At 40.7% G+C, this 16,727-nt stretch overlaps 1 long non-coding RNA gene across 2 annotated transcripts; it reads left to right on the top strand.

Annotated features, from left to right (window-relative positions):
• The first annotated feature begins 94 nt into the window (after positions 1–94).
• LOC148151930 (uncharacterized) lies at positions 95–13,922 on the top strand. Of its 2 annotated transcripts, XR_015760680.1 has the most exons (3): positions 95–331; positions 5,489–5,747; positions 10,549–13,922. It is a non-coding gene; the product is annotated as an uncharacterized LOC148151930 (long non-coding RNA). The 2 variants fall into 2 exon arrangements; XR_015760681.1 differs by lacking the exon at positions 5,489–5,747.
• The last annotated feature ends 2,805 nt before the right edge of the window (positions 13,923–16,727 follow it).

Genomic DNA, 16,727 nt, shown 5'->3' with positions numbered 1-16,727 from the left:
AACGTGCAGTTTGACAGTTCCTCTCGTTCCCTTCCTCCACTCCAGCCGACACGAAGGAATTTCATGGCCCCAGACAACCATCCGTTTTGTGACTCGCCAACTAACCGGTGGGTTGTGCCAAAGTATGCACAAGAAAAAAAATTAGATCATCAGGAGGAACAGCATGCCGATCCAGGCAAAACTTAATAACACATGGCGCGGAGGTTTGAGGGAGTTAAAGGGGTGCCTGAGGGCGGCTGTGCCTGAGATTTGATCACTGCATATGCCATGTTCTGTTACTTTGCCATCAGAAAACAGAACCCCAGCCAGAGAAAATTAAAGTCGGAAAACAGTATGTGATCGTCTTGTGGTTTATGTACCTTAACTTTAACGCAGACCCCGTTTTACTCAGTTTTGCCGGTGGGGATGGGTTCTGATCGAGGTTTAGTCTCTCTGTGCACAACTCCCCTTAGGCTTGAATTTATTTGATTCTATTAATTTCATCTAATCGTGGATTCCAAATACATAAATCAATGCAAAACTTTTAAAATTCCATGTATTTAAAGATTCTTGATACCTATAAATACAGCCCCAAACAGATTTTCAAAGTGATTGGATCTATAGTAGTTTTTGATCTCGAGAATTCATGACGGATCTCATCCAAATGAATTTTAGCACACCTCAGTTTGAAGTAATTGCTGATTCACCTCAATTCCTCAAATTCCACAGAGCTATGCATAACTGCAAGACAACCATTAAGAAAGAAAATCAATCAGATCTATAAATTGTGATCATAAATTCTTATGTTTGGAAAAAAAAACATCTGTTGCCTTTCGGTGGTATTTGCTGTTTTCAGACGTGGGCGCCTGTGACGAAATTATCCAAATGTTCCCCATTTTTAGAATTTACATGTTTTTGAAGGGAGTGCCCGCTCTCTACAGAAACAGCAAATGATCAGTTACAAAATGTGGAATATAATTGGTTACTGTTTATGTCTGAAACTACACTGTAAATAGCACAGGACAAATCTGGAAAATGCCACACGGGTCAATATTTGTGTCTTCACTTTTGATTTGAATACAGTACTGTAATTCAGTTTTTAAAAGCGCCAAAATAATCGTTATGAAAGTCATAAAGCGAAGTTAAGGAAACCAGTGCGGTCTCATGTGTGGAAATTCATGGCAAAGATGTGTTTGATTAAAGATGACTCAAATAGTTTCTCGTGGCACCCGGTATTTTCAGAATGATGTCTATATTTTCATATAAGAATGATGCTTAGAGACAATACACTTGCAATTCAACGAAAAGGTATCATTTGGTTTTATCAAATTTTTTCAGGATAAAACTTAACATCAAACATATTTACAATCATTAAACTGCTGTTGAAAGGTACCTTCGAAACTAAAGTCTCGAATATGTGTCCCGCTGTAAAAAAATAATTTAGATGGACAAGTTCAAGGAAATTCGAGACGGTTTATTAACATCTCTTAATTGCTTACCGCGATTCCCTCAAACTTTGTGGTAAAATAAACTCTGTTCGAGAAAAATCACGAACATCCCTAAAGCTGTATTCAACTCCTAACTTTTCATCCAAAACCACCCCGATGATCACTACAATACAGTAAGTCTTGCTCGTTTTAAAGGAGACTGAAATTACATGAAATAGCTTTTTTTCTAAAATTATTTATCATCGATTGAAGTAGAAACGTGAACCAGTTCCAGCCAGTATCTTGCCCCAGGTTTCCCCAATCTTACTCTCTCTGACACACTCTCTGTTAGCTCCGTTTGCGCCCCACAGCGTCTAATTCCTGTAATTACTTTGCTGCTGACATTTCACAGCCGCCGCATCTGTTGACACGGCTCCAAAAATTGTACTTTCTTTTAAACACTTCGTTTGTAATTGTGAAATCTAACGTAACATGTTTATCACAGCACAAACAACTGCCAGGCTTTATTATATATCCATTTTCAAAAGAAAAAAAACCATTTGTAACGCTTCAGTAAACACAAAAGATAAACATGAGAGCAAATATGAAGCGAGATTATTCTTCTCGGATTTTCTTCTAACGACAGTGCACACAAAGGAATTGTGGTATTTTGGCAGATAAACGATCCGAATCAGTCAGTAGGATTGTACAGTCCGGAAACATTTGGAAATCCGTAGTGTTGAGTGATTTGCAAATTTATTTGATGGCAAATGTATAGTTCTTTATGAGAGGTTGCGGGGTTGCTTTATAAAAAAACGTTCTAGTAATATTTAATTACTTTGTTGTTGTTTAAGAGCCGCTCCGCAGCAACTAGTAATTTTAACGCTTTTTAAAATACATTGGTTCTGAGATTTCATTGCTGTTTAGTGTATGCCATCTAGTGTCGGCTGAAAGGCACACCGTTCTTCCCCAGGTTATAGACGGTAATAAATCCCACAGGACTGATCCATTAATGTTTCGACTTTATGAGAGAATGTATGTTATTGATTCCTGGTGTCTGTCAGGGACTTCTCCTAACAAGCTTGGAGCAATGTGTTTAATGCATTCTTCAGCTAAAACCAGTCCATGCAAGTTATTAAAAACCGAAAGAACTGCGGATGCTGTAGATCAGAAACAAAAACAGAATTTTCTGGGAAAGCTCAGCCGGCCTGGCGGTATCTGTGCAGAGAAATCAGAGTTAACGTTTCGGGTCTGGTGGCCCTTCCTCAGAAGTTATTACTAACCTCAGGAACCTAAGGGAGAGGGGCGGGAGAAGGCCATTCAGTCCATCCATCCCGCCCTGCCATTCGACGGATGGTAGCTGTTCTTCTACTTCAATGCAATTTTTCCTCATAACTCCCCAATATCCCTTGACGTGTTAAGTATGTAAAACAAAATGAAAGGGAGACGCTGGCCTAATATTGTTATAGCTGGACTATCAATCCAGAGACCCAGGTAATATTCTGGGGACCTGAGTTCAAATCATGCCGTGGCAGATGGTGAATTTGAATCCATAGAAAGCTACAATTAAGAGTCCAATGATCCATGATTGTCCAAAAAAAAAATCTGGTTCACTAATGTCCCTTAGTGAAGGAAATTTGCCATCCTCACCTGGTCTGGCCTACATGTAACTCCAGACCCACAGCAATGTGGTTAACTCTTAACTGCCCTCTGGGTAATTAGGGATGGGTAAGAAATGCTAGCCTAGCCAGTGATGCCCTCATCTCATGAATGAATAAAAAATTCAGTTTTAAAAATACAGCATTTTAGGATAGAGATTTTCAGAGATTCAACTCTGAGAAAATAAATTCTTCCTCATCTCAGTCTTACATGGTTTATTCTTATTCTGAGACTGGCTCCCCAATTCTGGATGAAAGTGAGGACTGCAGATGCTGGAGATCAGCTGAAAATGTGTTGCTGGAAAAGCACAGCAGGTCAGGCAGCATCCAAGGAGCAGGAGAATCGACGTTTCGGGCATGAGCCCTTCTTCAGGAATGAGAAAAGTGTGCCAAGCAGGCTAAGATAAAAGGTAGGGAGGAGGGACTTGGGGGAGGAGCGTTGGAAATGCGATAGGTGGAAGGAGGTTAAGGTGAGGGTGATAAGGTGAGGGTGATTGGCCTATCACCCTCACCTTATCACCCTCACCTTAACCTCCTTCCACCTATCGCATTTCCAACGCTCCTCCCCCAAGTCCCTCCTCCCTACCTTTTATCTTAGCCTGCTTGGCACACTTTTCTCATTCCTGAAGAAGGGCTCATGCCCGAAACGTCGATTCTCCTGCTCCTTGGATGCTGCCTGACCTGCTGCGCTTTTCCAGCAACACATTTTCATCCCCAATTCTGGACGTCTAGCCAGAGAATCAACATTTGTGCATCCACCCTGTTAATCTCTGAAAGAATTTGTGTTCCAATTAGATCACCTCCTGTACAAACACCAGAAAATGCAGACCTAGTCTATTCACTATTTCCTCACAGGACATTCCTTCCATCCCAGGAATTAGTTTGGTGAACAGTTCATTATACTCCCTCTTGGTGAGTATATATTTGTTTAGATAAGGAGGATGATCCATCTTGGCCTTTTCCACTGCTCCCCAGCATTACAGATACCAGTCTTTTAGCCAATTCAATTCACTCCATGTGATAGCAAAAAAAAGTGAGAGGTACTGGATGCTGCAAAGGCTATGGGTCCTGCCAACATTCTGGCAATAATACTGAAGACTTGTGCTCTGGAACTTGCCACACCCCTAGCCAAGCTGTTCCAATACAGTTACAACATTGACATCGATCCAATAATGTGGAAAATTGCTTAGCTATGTCCAGTACCTAAAAGGCAGGAAAAGTCCAACCCAGACAATTACCACCACATCAGTTTACTCTTGATCATCAGTAAAGTGGTGGAAGGTGTCATTAACAGTGCTATCAAGCAGCACCTGCTCAGCAATAACCTGCTCAGTGTCACCCAGTGTGTTTTCTACCAGGGCTACTCAACTCCTGACCTCATTACAGCCTTGGTTCAAACATGAACAAAACAGATGAATTCCTGAATTGGGTTGAGAATGATAGTCTTTCACATCAAGGTCACAGTTGACTGAGTGTGGCATCAAGGAGCTGTATAGATGGAATCAGTGGGTATCAGGGGTAAAATCTTTTGTGGTTGGAGTCATACCTGGCACATCGGAGGTTCTGGTTGTGGAGCTCAGTTTCAGGGTATTTCTGCAGGAGTTCCTAAGGATAGTGTCCTTCAGTTGCTTCATCAATGACCTTCCCTCCATCATAAAGGAGATGTTTGCCGATGATTGCACCATTCGTGACACCTCAGATATTGAAGTGTTCAAAGGTAACAAGATCTGGACAGTTTCCAGGCTTGGGCTGATAAGTGGCAAGTAACACTCATGCCACATAAATGCCAGGTAGTGACTATTTTCAATAGGAATCAAACTAATTACTCCCCCTTGACATTCGATGGTCTTAACACACTGAATCTCCCACTATCAACATCCTCAGGGTTACCATTGACCATAAATTCAGCTGGACTCATTACAAAAACACAATGGCTACAAGAGCAGGGCAGAGGCTAGGAATATTGAACCTCATGACTCCCCAAAACCTGTCCACATCTCCAAGGCACAAGTCAGGAATGTGATGGAATACTCCCTACTTCTCTGAGTGAGTGCAGCTCCAACAACATTCAAGAAGCTTTACATCATTCAGGGCAAAGCAGCCACCTTGATTGGTACATCGACAAGCATCCATTCCCTCCAACGCTGACACTCAGGAGAAAGTGAGGACTGCAGATGCTGGAGATCAGAACTGAAAAATGTGTTGCTGGAAAAGCGCAGCAGGAATTCCTGAAAAAGGGCTTATGCCCGAAACGTAGATTCTCCTGCTCCTTGAATGCTGCCTGACCTGCTGTGCTTTTCCAGCAACACACTTTTCAACACTGACACTCAGCCAAGCAGTGTGTACTTTCTACAAGATTCACTGCAGAAATTCACTAGAGATCTTTAAACAACATCTTCCAAATCTGCGACCTCTTTTATCTAGATGGCCAAGGGCAGCAGATGGATGGCTCCACTACCAATTGCAAGTTCCCCTCCAAGCCAATCACCATCCTTATTGAAAATATATCACTGTTTCTTCACTGTTGCTGGATCAAAATCATGGAATTCCCTCCCTAAAATCTACAGGCTGTCAAGAAGGCAGCTCACCACTACCTTCTCAAGGGCAACGAGGAACAGGTAATAAATGCTGGCCAACCAGCATTGCTGCCATCCCACAAGTGAATAGCAGATAGTACTCCCAGGTGAGTTCCTGCCAAGGCTCTATATAATTACTGTGAGACACCGTTGTTCCTGTAATACATTTTTAGTAAAGACCAACATAGAATTTGCCATCGTAACTGTTGTTTGCTGTACCTGCGCGTTAACTTTCCATGACTCATGAAGAAAGGACACCCTCAAGTTCAACACTCATCATTTAATAAATACTCTTTGGACTGAAGCTTACCAGAAATCCGCTAAGTGTTAATTTTGGTGAGTTTCATGAAGGGTTTTTACTATTTGATCTCGAGAGATTTTGCATGCTATCACCCAATCACCCCTCTTATATATTTATGCACTACACCCCAATGGCACCCTGCTCACTGTATTCTCCCATTTGCAGTAGGTGCTTATATATTTATGCACTACACCCCAATGGCACCCTGCTCACTGTATTCTCCCATTTGCAGTAGGTGCAAGTACTCACCACTTGCAGGATATCCTGGGATTCTAGCACAGCGCCATTGTACACCAGGCCAAGAGCTCAAAGTCCAAAGCTGTGTGGCATGATTCATATTATATTCCTGGACAGAATAGACTGTGAAAAATTTGCACCCTGCTTTATGGACAGGGACTTGGAGGTACAAGAGGGCAGGGTGGTGCACAGGAGGGCTGTCCGCTTCCTAGGGGACTGGAAAAGGAGGCTATGACACCAAACCCTGCCAGTCTGGCTCGAGGTTGCCACTCAGTTAATGCCATGTCCGCAGTCTGGAGAAATGCCCAGCAATGCAGGCAAGAGGTCAGTTACCTTCTCTGCTTCACCAAGGTAAGTACCATCATCATCTTTCTGCTTCCACACTCATTGCATGCGACATCTTACACACATGTTCTCTCGTTCTTTCTACTGAGACAGTTCACCACTTTTTCCCACCCCCTGGACCAGTACTGACAGTTGTGTCATCCACTTTCATCTCACTGAATCCCTCCATTTGTCTCATTCTAGGACAAAACACTCCATAATAGGGCTGAAAATGCCAAATTGGGTGGTGGTGTAGCCGAGGTTCAGCTCCTCATCTCCTATGACGAGAAGATTCTGGTACAAGATGGGGTGGACTGTCAGTACTCATGTTGTGATGTCCCAGCAACCAAGAAAGAAGCATTTTCTGGATTAGTGGTGCTGGAAGAGCACAGCAATTCAGGCAGCATCCGAGGACAGGCAAAATCGACGTTTCGGGCAAAAGCCCTTCATCAGGAATAAAGGCAGAGAGCCTGAAGCGTGGAGAGATAAGCTAGAGGAGGGTGGGGGTGGGGAGAGAGTGGCATAGAGTACAATAGGTCAGTGGGGAAGGAGATGAAGGTGATAGGTCAGGGAGGAGTGGATAGGTGGAAAAGGAGCTGGGCAGGTCGGACAAGTCCGGACAGGTCAGGGGATCAAGTTGCTGGAGGTTAGAAGCTAGGATGAGGTGGGGGAAGGGGAAATGAGGAAACTGTTGAAATCCACATTGATGCCCTGGGGTTGAAGTGTTCCGAGGCGGAAGATGAGGCGTTCTTCCTCCAGGCGTCTGGTGGTGAGGGAGCGGCGGTGGAGGAGGCCCAGCACCTCCATATCCTCGGCAGAGTGGGAGGGGGTGTTGAAATGTTGAGCCACTGGGCGATTTGGTTGATTGGTGCGGGTGTCTCGGAGATGTTCCCTAAAGCGCTCTGCTAGGAGGCGCCCAGTCTCCCCAATGTAGAGGAGACCGCATCGGGAGCAACGGATACAATAGATGATGTTAGTGGATGTGCAGGTAAAACTTTGATGGATGTGGAAAGCTCCTTTGGGGCCTTGGATAGAGGTGAGGGAGGAGGTGTGGGCGCAGGTTTTACCGTTCCTGCGGTGGCAGGGGAAAGTGCCAGGATGGGAGGGTGGGTCGTAGGGGGGCGTGAACCTGACCAGAAAGAAGCATTGTCCATTGCTACAATACTCTCCCATTGCCAGCACGGTGAATGTACTCTTAACTAACCCGAACATTTGGCCCTTGTTCATGACACATTCTGCAGGTAAAAATGGCATCTGCACAGTCTCAGCATCCAAGAGACACCCCCACTCCACCTCTGAAGAATAAGCCACAGACTCCTCAGAGGAAGCATTGGCAAAACTGCCTCTGCACCCTCCACCGATTCAAATATTGACACCCTGGTGGGTATTTTAACTGGAGTATCTGCTGGTGAGGAAAAAATGCTGCAGGTCACTGATACTCAGAGGACTGACAGAGACCAGACACCTGCTAAGTCTCAGGTAGCTGAGGACCCTATGATGTTGATGATTAAAAATATCATAGAAATACACAGGAGATATAGGAGCAGCTGACAGGTGTGTGCACGCATTGAGCAAATTGACAATGCTTTCAATATTGGACCAATGGTGCTGACAGTATGTTGCCTTAGGCATGTAAGCATGTGGCTGCCTCCATTGATGGGTTAATGACTGCCATGGATAGTGAGGTCCAGCACTGTCACAGTCTGCTAGCTCAACACATGGACTTGCCTCCTATCAGTCCAGCCATTGGTACTCAGCATCAATGACAAGGCAATAGGGAGACAAGGGGCTTTCCTTACTCTCGGTGCCCCTTCTGCACAAGGAGGCAAGCAGTGGCAATACACACCCAACAAATGAGGAACCACATGTAGGTATCCCAGAAATCTCCACCCAGTAGTCAGCAAAGGTCTCCAGGTCTTCACTTCGTCCCTGCCTGTCACCCTCAGCCCTGAGGTGGATGCATTTGCCTTTGGGCAGGACATATTTGGTATGCTTGGGTCCTCTAACCAAAATCTCTCCTGAGTGGCCTGGCCAAAGCTTTAAAGCCCAAAAACTCCATCATTAAACAAGCCTCCTACACTCCAGCTGCAGGTCCTAAGATTACAGTAAGGGCAGTGACAGGGAAAGATAAAAGAAGAAGACCATCTGAGGGCACAAAGTTGGCATGAGTGACATTTCATTGTAAGTATATTCACATATTTGTAAACATGTGTTCACTTTTGTTTCACTCAGGACATGTCTTTCTAACTGCAATTCAATATTGAAGTTACATAGGCATGTTATTCTTAGCACTACCCTCAGTTTTATGGTCCAAGGTGTGAAATGGGTAGTGCCTGCACCATGTGCGGGCTATAGAAACTTGGAAGGTGCTTACTACTTTGGCATCTAATGTTAATCTTTCATTGACTGTGCATCACAACCATTAGTGAAATTGATTCCCAATGCTAAATAATGTAGTCATGAGTACATTGGGTTAGGATTTATAGTCCACACAGTAGTCATTGTCCAAGGTTCATACAACACATTTCCTGCAGGTCTCTTATACCTGTACTGTATAAATGCCTGTAATTCTGTTACCCTTTGAAGGCACTCTCATTGCTCAAACGTGAAGCCCTCTCCATTACAGAATAAAACACGTTGCCCATTCCAAATGCCTTTTTGGCTTACTATAAGCCATAATCCTAGAGACCCCAACTACAGAGTTTCTCCCAATCTGCATTCTCTGTTTCTCCTTAATATCCTGAATACTTTCATCAAATCACCCCAAACTTTCTAAATTCCAGAGAATACTTTTCTAATTTGTTCAATCTGTTCTCATTAATTGATCCTTGAAGTTCTGTGAAGATCCTTGAATCTATGCTGTATTCCCACCAAGCCAAAATTATTATTCCTAAAATTTGGTACCCATAACTGCTGACAGTACTCTGGGTGCGGTCTAATCAGGTTTTATATTGCTGATGCATGACTTCTTTTTGTTTTATGTTCCTCATTCATGAGTAGATTTCAATAAGGAGAAATATTAATAGTTACATCAGTGCTTCACAAACTTACTTCCACTTTGAATCCATTTAAAGTTTTGAAAACTGTTGCGTTCCTAGATGAATGATTGTGAAGGAAACGTTGGAGGAGAAGGCTTATGAGAACTGTTTAATGGGAGTCAGCTATTGATACCTCAGAACTTGCATGCTAACTTGGGGTCTCAACTCCAATTATAGGAAGGCCAGAGTTAAATATTGATCATGATTCTCTATGGACAGATGCTCAAAATAAGTATCAACATCAAATAATTGTAACTGTTTGGAAATTTCATGCTGAACCTCAAATAAATCCAACTTTATTTTTTTTTAATATTGTGTCGCATCTGTAACTAAATCTCAATAGCTACATGTCAAGACATGTTTAAAGCTGGTTGAAAGCTTATTGTTACATATTAGAGTTTCTGTCAGCATCTTACAAAGTTCTATATTAGGAGTTGCTCCTGAAAAAAACCCAAAATCATATTCTTATGAGTTCACTCACTATTTACCAATTAATGTTGTTTGGGGTTATAACAATGGCATCCTTTATGAAGTAAATCAGTTATTCTTGCCTTTCTGTGTGAGAAGACTTTTTTTTAACTTATATTTGGTTTGCGGAAACATTAACTTAGGAGCATAAATGCCTGCTGTCTATTTCTTATATAGCCCTTATCACCCAATGAGACCTAGAGAAGAAAAGACTTGTCTGGCTAAATATTTCACTGGTCCACTGAAGATGGGAGCTAGCTCAGAAAGGAGCAGAAGTTATATTATTTAATGAGAAGAGAATATAAGAACTATAGAGGAAGGAAAATAGCAATAATAAGGAACTATAACAAATATATTTTGGACAAGCAGTATAAGAATATGGGTGAACCATTTTGCTTCTTGAATCTGTTTCACCATTTAGGAAGATTGTGGCTAATTGGTATATTAACATGATTATCCAGTCTTAGTAATGTATTCTTTTAGCTAAATGAGTCAATCAACTGATCATGCTTACACAATAGTTTTTTTTTCTCTATACAGGTCCCTTTCTGGATGGCATCAACCCCAAAGTTCAACAACAGAGTTTAAAGTCTGTTTTCGGCTGCCAACTGTCCTTATTCCTCTTCAATCCTGCCATGATTCTCTCAATTTTCCAATCTTTAACAATAAATCTGAATCATCAGAGTGAATAATCCTGCCCTGCCTGTAGCTACTCCATGTTGTAACGTGGAAGTCCTACACTATCTCATGCTACAGGCAGGATACACCAAGAGAAGTCACGTTTAATAAAAAACTGAACAAACTGTGGATGCTGTTAATCAGAAATAAAAACAGAAATGGCTGCAAGAACTCAGCAAATCTGTGAAGACAAATCAGAGTTAGCATTCTGGGTCCAGTGACACTTCCTCAGAACAGGGAAGTCATGTTTACAGACATTGTCAAAACACTCTTTAAACACATGTCACAAGTAAAATATGTATGCTATGTTGGTCAGGTTTACTGCTGACAGATGCATTGTTAATAATTAGGGTACTTGACTGGAGGTGCAGATTGTATGAATATTTACCACAAATCTGTTAGAATTCTTTGAGGTAATAAGCAAATTAAACAAAGGAGAGCCAGTGGACGTGATCTATTTGGATTTCCAGAAACAATATTCCAGCTATAGGGCTGAAGACCACTGCTCCAAGACCAACTGTGCTTCTAGCTGAACTGTTTCAATACAGCTAACAATTCAGCTAACATGTTGACAACTACCTGGCAAAATGGAAAGTTGACAGATATGTCTTGTTCATAAAATGATGGAAGGTGTCATCAATCATGCTATCAAACAGCATTTGCCAACAGCCTGAATCACAACGACCCCTCAGCTTCTGACCACATTAAAGCCTTGCTCAACATATGGACAAAGAATTGAACTTATGAGGATGATGAAAGTAACCGTACTTGACTGATGACGGAATCAAGGAGGCCCAGTAAAATTAAAGTCAATGGGAATCGGAGCAAAATTCTCCACTAGTTGGAGTTCACCAAGCAAAAAGGAAAATTGGTGGGATTGTTGAAGGCTGTTGGGGTGATAGAGTGCAGAACTAGAAGATATAGGTTTAGAGTGAAAGGGAAAAGATATAAAAGGGACAACTTTTTCTCACAGAGGGTGGTGCGTGTATGGAATGAACTCCCAGAGAAAGTGGTGGAAGCTGGTATGATAACAGTATTTAAAAGGCATCTGGATGGGTATATGACTAGGAAGGGTTTAGAGGGATATGGGCCAAGTGCTGGCAAATGGGATTAGATTAGGTTAGGATATCTGGTCAGCATAGACGAGTTGGACCGAAGGGTGCTGTACATCTCTATGACTCTATGCTGCCTGAGATAGGTTTTTTTACGAAAAAAGGACAAGGGCAGCAAGCATGTGAGATTCCATTTTCTCCAAAATCCCCTCTAAGTCACAATACTTGCTGACTTGGAAAAATATTGATATTTTTAAGTATTAAAGGAATGTTTTTGCTTTAAAAATCTGTACATTGGAAATTAAAGTAAAAAAAACTCGTCTGTCATGTCAGTATGTCAGTTATGTCATGTCTTTTACTATGGAATATCACAAAGCCTTTTGACCTACATATTAAACTCAAGCTGCTAAAGGGAAAGTCTTATAATGCACCTGATTAGGGACAACACAATGCCTCCTTCTAAGGTATGAAACCATCCTTCCTGCCTCAACAGACATTGAAATGGTCCATTGAAGCATTTGAAAAGTTGATTGCGTCAGTTAAAAGACCATGAATGAATCTAGTTCCAGACTATGGAGTAATCAACCTTCACAGTTAGAAAGACTATTCACCAGTCTAGAATAGAGGTTTTTACAAGCTAAAACAAACTGTACGGTTACTTTAGGAAGTAGAATCCAAGGACCAGGCGCCAAAGAAGTTGTGCTTACCAAATGCTGTTCCATTGTCAGAAAGACACTTGCTAACTTGGGAAAATATTGATGTTGTTTTATCATCATAAATTTGTATTTTTAGAACTTCCTAACTAACTGTCAGAATACCTTCATGAGACAGACTGCAGTGTTTCAATAAGGCAGCTCACCAACTTCTGAACAGCAATTAGGGGTTGGCAATAAATTATACCAATATCCTATGAATGAAATTATTCCATGATGAATTTATTTAAAAATTGTAAGGAGGTCTTACGAGTCTTTTAAGGAACTATCAACCGAAAAGAAAAGATTTATTAAAATGTGGTAAATGCATCATTCATGATGATTGACTGCCTTATGATGCCTTTAACATGGGCCAGACAGATCCTCAGTGATGAGCGAGTAACATATATGCCAGAGGCTAAGATCGAAGTGTGAATTGTTTTCATGCAAAAATAGAACACTGGGAGAAGTTCAGCAGCCTTAAATACTGTCATATTTCTTTGAAAAGTTAAACTTCTGCTTTGGCAAAAAAGGACTTCCTGAGTGCAGAGCTGTATTTAACTGCTGGCTTCTGAGGAGGTTGCCTCTTCAATTCAGAAACTATCCCTTGTTTAATCATTTTGAGCATAGCCTGTCTCTACACTATTGCAATCTTCTATGATAGTTTTCAAAAGTATCATACAAATAAAACAGCAAATTGTTCACTTGAACAATAAGAGAAGTTCATTTATACTTAGTATTGCATCTCTTGGATTCCACTTTCCCAGTACATTTTACAAACAGTGCAGAGTTACTAATAATAATTTAAATGAAATAAATGGTCCATTTTGTCTACACGCAATGCTAACATAGCCGATAATCTTCTCTATATTTGAATGTCTCCCTTATAAATATGATTTGCAGATGGCTATTGAACATGTAGAAGTTGCTAATCACATCATTGCAAAGTTTTGAAAATAAATTACTAAACATTTGAAGACATAGGTATGCAAAAGTATGAAAAATGTAACAGGTGAAGATTAGTTGTTACACTGAACCTGTCCTATACCATATTATCATTCCGCCTACCAGTCCCACCCATCTGCAACAAAGTGTCTTCAGAGAACCCTAAATCTTCCGCCAATTTGCAAAAATCCTCTGGAAAATGATTGCCTCTCTGATTAGAAAGATGATCAAACAAGTGTTTCCAATATCCCAATGAAAGCTGTGTATGCTGGAAATCGGAAGAAGAGTCATATCGACCTTGAAAGATCACCCTGCTTTTGTCTCTACAGATGCTGCCAGACTTGATGAGTTTCTCCAGCATTGTCTATGATTGCTTCCAATATCCCTTCCATTTGAGATTGTAGTGTCCACTCACATAATTCATTCCGCTCCCTTTAAAATATTGCAATGAATTTGCATGCAGTAAAAGTGGCACAGCCTATTTTAAAGGTTGACAACCTCTTGTGAAAACAAATACCACCTAATATTAAAATGAGTTCAAAGTTTACACTTGTTCCCTAGTCATTTCTAATCTGACAAGCTCAATAGTACATCTACATGGGGCAAGTATAGTCTTGTCATTATTTTTGGATGTCAATCAAATATTCTCAAAGTTTACAATTTACTGCTGTAAAAATCTACAGTTCAAAGCTTACTGTGATAAATGAAGTCTTTTAAGCCAAGCATTAATGCAGTGGCCTTCCTCTGAAACTCTTCCAAAAATGCAAGTCTTTTTTGCCTCTTGGGTGACAATTACTATCGTTGAAAAACAGCACTTAATAGCGGACCCATTTTTTTTTCTCCTCTGCAAAAATCTTCACCTGTTTTAATTTGTGGCTGACAGGCAATTTTCAATAGAGAGGATGCAAGAGGAAACTGTTAAGAAAGATGAGCAGGTGTATGTATGGTGGCAAATTTGCTGCATTGTTTCGTAAAGCATTGCTGCCACCAATAACAATACAAGCCACTGAGTAGCGCTGTTGTATTCTAACGCAGTTTGAACGTGCCATGAATTTGGAAATTCTGAATATTTTGATCTCTATCTCCTTCTGACAGTCCATTTCTCTCATTTTATAAATAATGATTGTTGAAATCACTATGATGTCACTTGTGGAATATCATTTTCTGTGGATAAGTTAAGCTTAGAGCTGGCAGAAATTAGTTTCTATCCCCATCAGAGCTATTGGACCTTCAAATGGTAAGTATGTTATTTTAATATTTACACTTGTGGTTTTGCAAGCAAGTTAAATGTAAAATCTTGAATACCACAAGGTTATTGGAAAGGAGAGAACATATAAACTAACAATGAAGTAACGATCAATGAAAAAAAGGTTTTTCCTCAAACTTGTTTTTGATCGCTACATAAATATACACCTGGATCCTGCTCCAGTGTGGGTTTGCCTCTCACTAAAACCACAGTGAAATATGTTGGTAACCACAGTTTTCTTGCCTTTTTCATGGGTTTTCTTTGCCAACTTTCTGCCACTGCTAAAGGAGCTGATTTTGTTCAGTTTGGTTATACTAGTGCAGGCAAGGTATTTCACTCAAACATCCCCTATGCCAGGAGTTAAGGACATTTTTAAGGGGTGACTTCAGAAGCCTAAGGCTGAATATCAAAGACTTGATTTTCTGAGGTCTCACCAGCAAAGGATTGAAGTTGCAATTTTAGAAATGCAAACATACAGAATAAGTTGTTGCCCATTTCTCACAGGCAGTATGAGCTACTAGTAACTCTATTTCAATTGGATCAGTTCAGTTTCATGGGAGAGGTGGAAACACATTTGGAATGTTTCAGAAGCGAGTTGCAGCGGAGATGAACATGGATCTTGGTGACGACTCCATATCTCTTTCAGATGGTTATAATTGAGGCATTGGAGCTTAGGGCAAATAAATCAGCTTTAAAAGACAGTGTGATAATGGTATTTTAAAGGGTAGTGCAGAGTGCCAACTGGCACACCATGTGTGCTAATAGGAAATATCGAGCTTCAGGTGCTGACATGAAAGCTTAACATAAATTGACAAACTACCCCCTACATTGTCTGAGTCTTCAACATCAGCTGGGATTAATATGTTTAGTATAAGAAGTATCAGCTAAAAAAAGAATCAGTATGCAAAGAAGTATGGTGTTTCTTGTATAGGACTCTGTAATACGTGTTAGCATAAGACTATAAGAAACAGGAGTGGATGAATATTCGGTTCATTGTAAACTGCTACTCGATAAGACTTTCATTTGAATTGCAGAACTGTGCCTGAAACTACCCTGTCTATTAACAATTTGTCTAATACTGCCTTGAATATATTCAATAAGCCAGTCTTCATTGTTTACTGGGAAAGAAAATTACAAATCATGTGACCTCCTAAGAGAAAATATTCCTGATCCTCATTTCCATTTTAAATGGAAGACCTCTTATTTCTAAATCCTGCTTCCTCATTCTCTAGTCACCCTTTGTGAGGAGATTTCCTTCCCTGCCGCATTGTTTCAAAATCATGTATGACTCAATAAGATCATCAGACATTCTTCTAAATTCCAATGAATGTAGAGTTAATCTGCTCAGCTTTTTGTCATAAGGCAAACTCTTCATCTAGGAATCAGCCTAGTGAACTTTATTAATTGCTCTCAATAAAACTACATCCCTACTTAAGGAGATCAAAGTTGTACACAATACTCCAGGTACAATCTCCCTAATGCCCTATACCATTGTCATGCGACTTCCTTTTCTCAGATACCTTGGAGTTAAATTTCATTTTAAAAAAAATTGTCAATTTAATTTGCGAAATGTGAGTTATTTTCCTCAGCAATATCTGTTGTGTCAAATACCACCAAAGCCACTGCATCCTATAAAATTCTGGGTGACAACTGAACCCTTAGTTTGTGTCCTGTAAAATATTACTTCTGACATTAAAATGCTTAAAATGTAATGTTTGCCCAGTAGTGACCAGAGACACTGTTATAAAATGATAGCTGGCTATCAACTACTGGGGGCTTGTGTTTTGAATAATGTGCTGCCATTATTCCTGCTTCCTATGTTATTCTAACATTCTATTTAGAAGTCTATAGTGGAGGATCAGTCATGAATAAACCTCAGTGAACAGGACTAAGTTCAGATAACAAGATTTGCAGATTACACTAAAATTGGTGATATAGTAGACAGTGAAGAAGGTTATCTAAGATTGGTTAAACAAACAATTAATGGTATGGCCCTGGGTAGTGCTGTAGAACAGAGAGATCTAGGGGTTCAGGTACATACTTCTTTGAAATTTGCATCACAGGTGGACAGGGTGGTTTAAAATGTGTTTAGCGCACTTGCCTTCA

This window comes from Chiloscyllium plagiosum, unplaced genomic scaffold (genome assembly GCF_037043375.1).
Source record: "Chiloscyllium plagiosum isolate Xiang-an unplaced genomic scaffold, Cpla_swu_hap1 HiC_scaffold_2, whole genome shotgun sequence".
NCBI classification, from domain to species: Eukaryota; Metazoa; Chordata; class Chondrichthyes; order Orectolobiformes; family Hemiscylliidae; genus Chiloscyllium; species Chiloscyllium plagiosum.
Note: the sequence above shows the minus strand (reverse complement) of the source record. Positions and strands in the feature narration are given on the sequence as shown.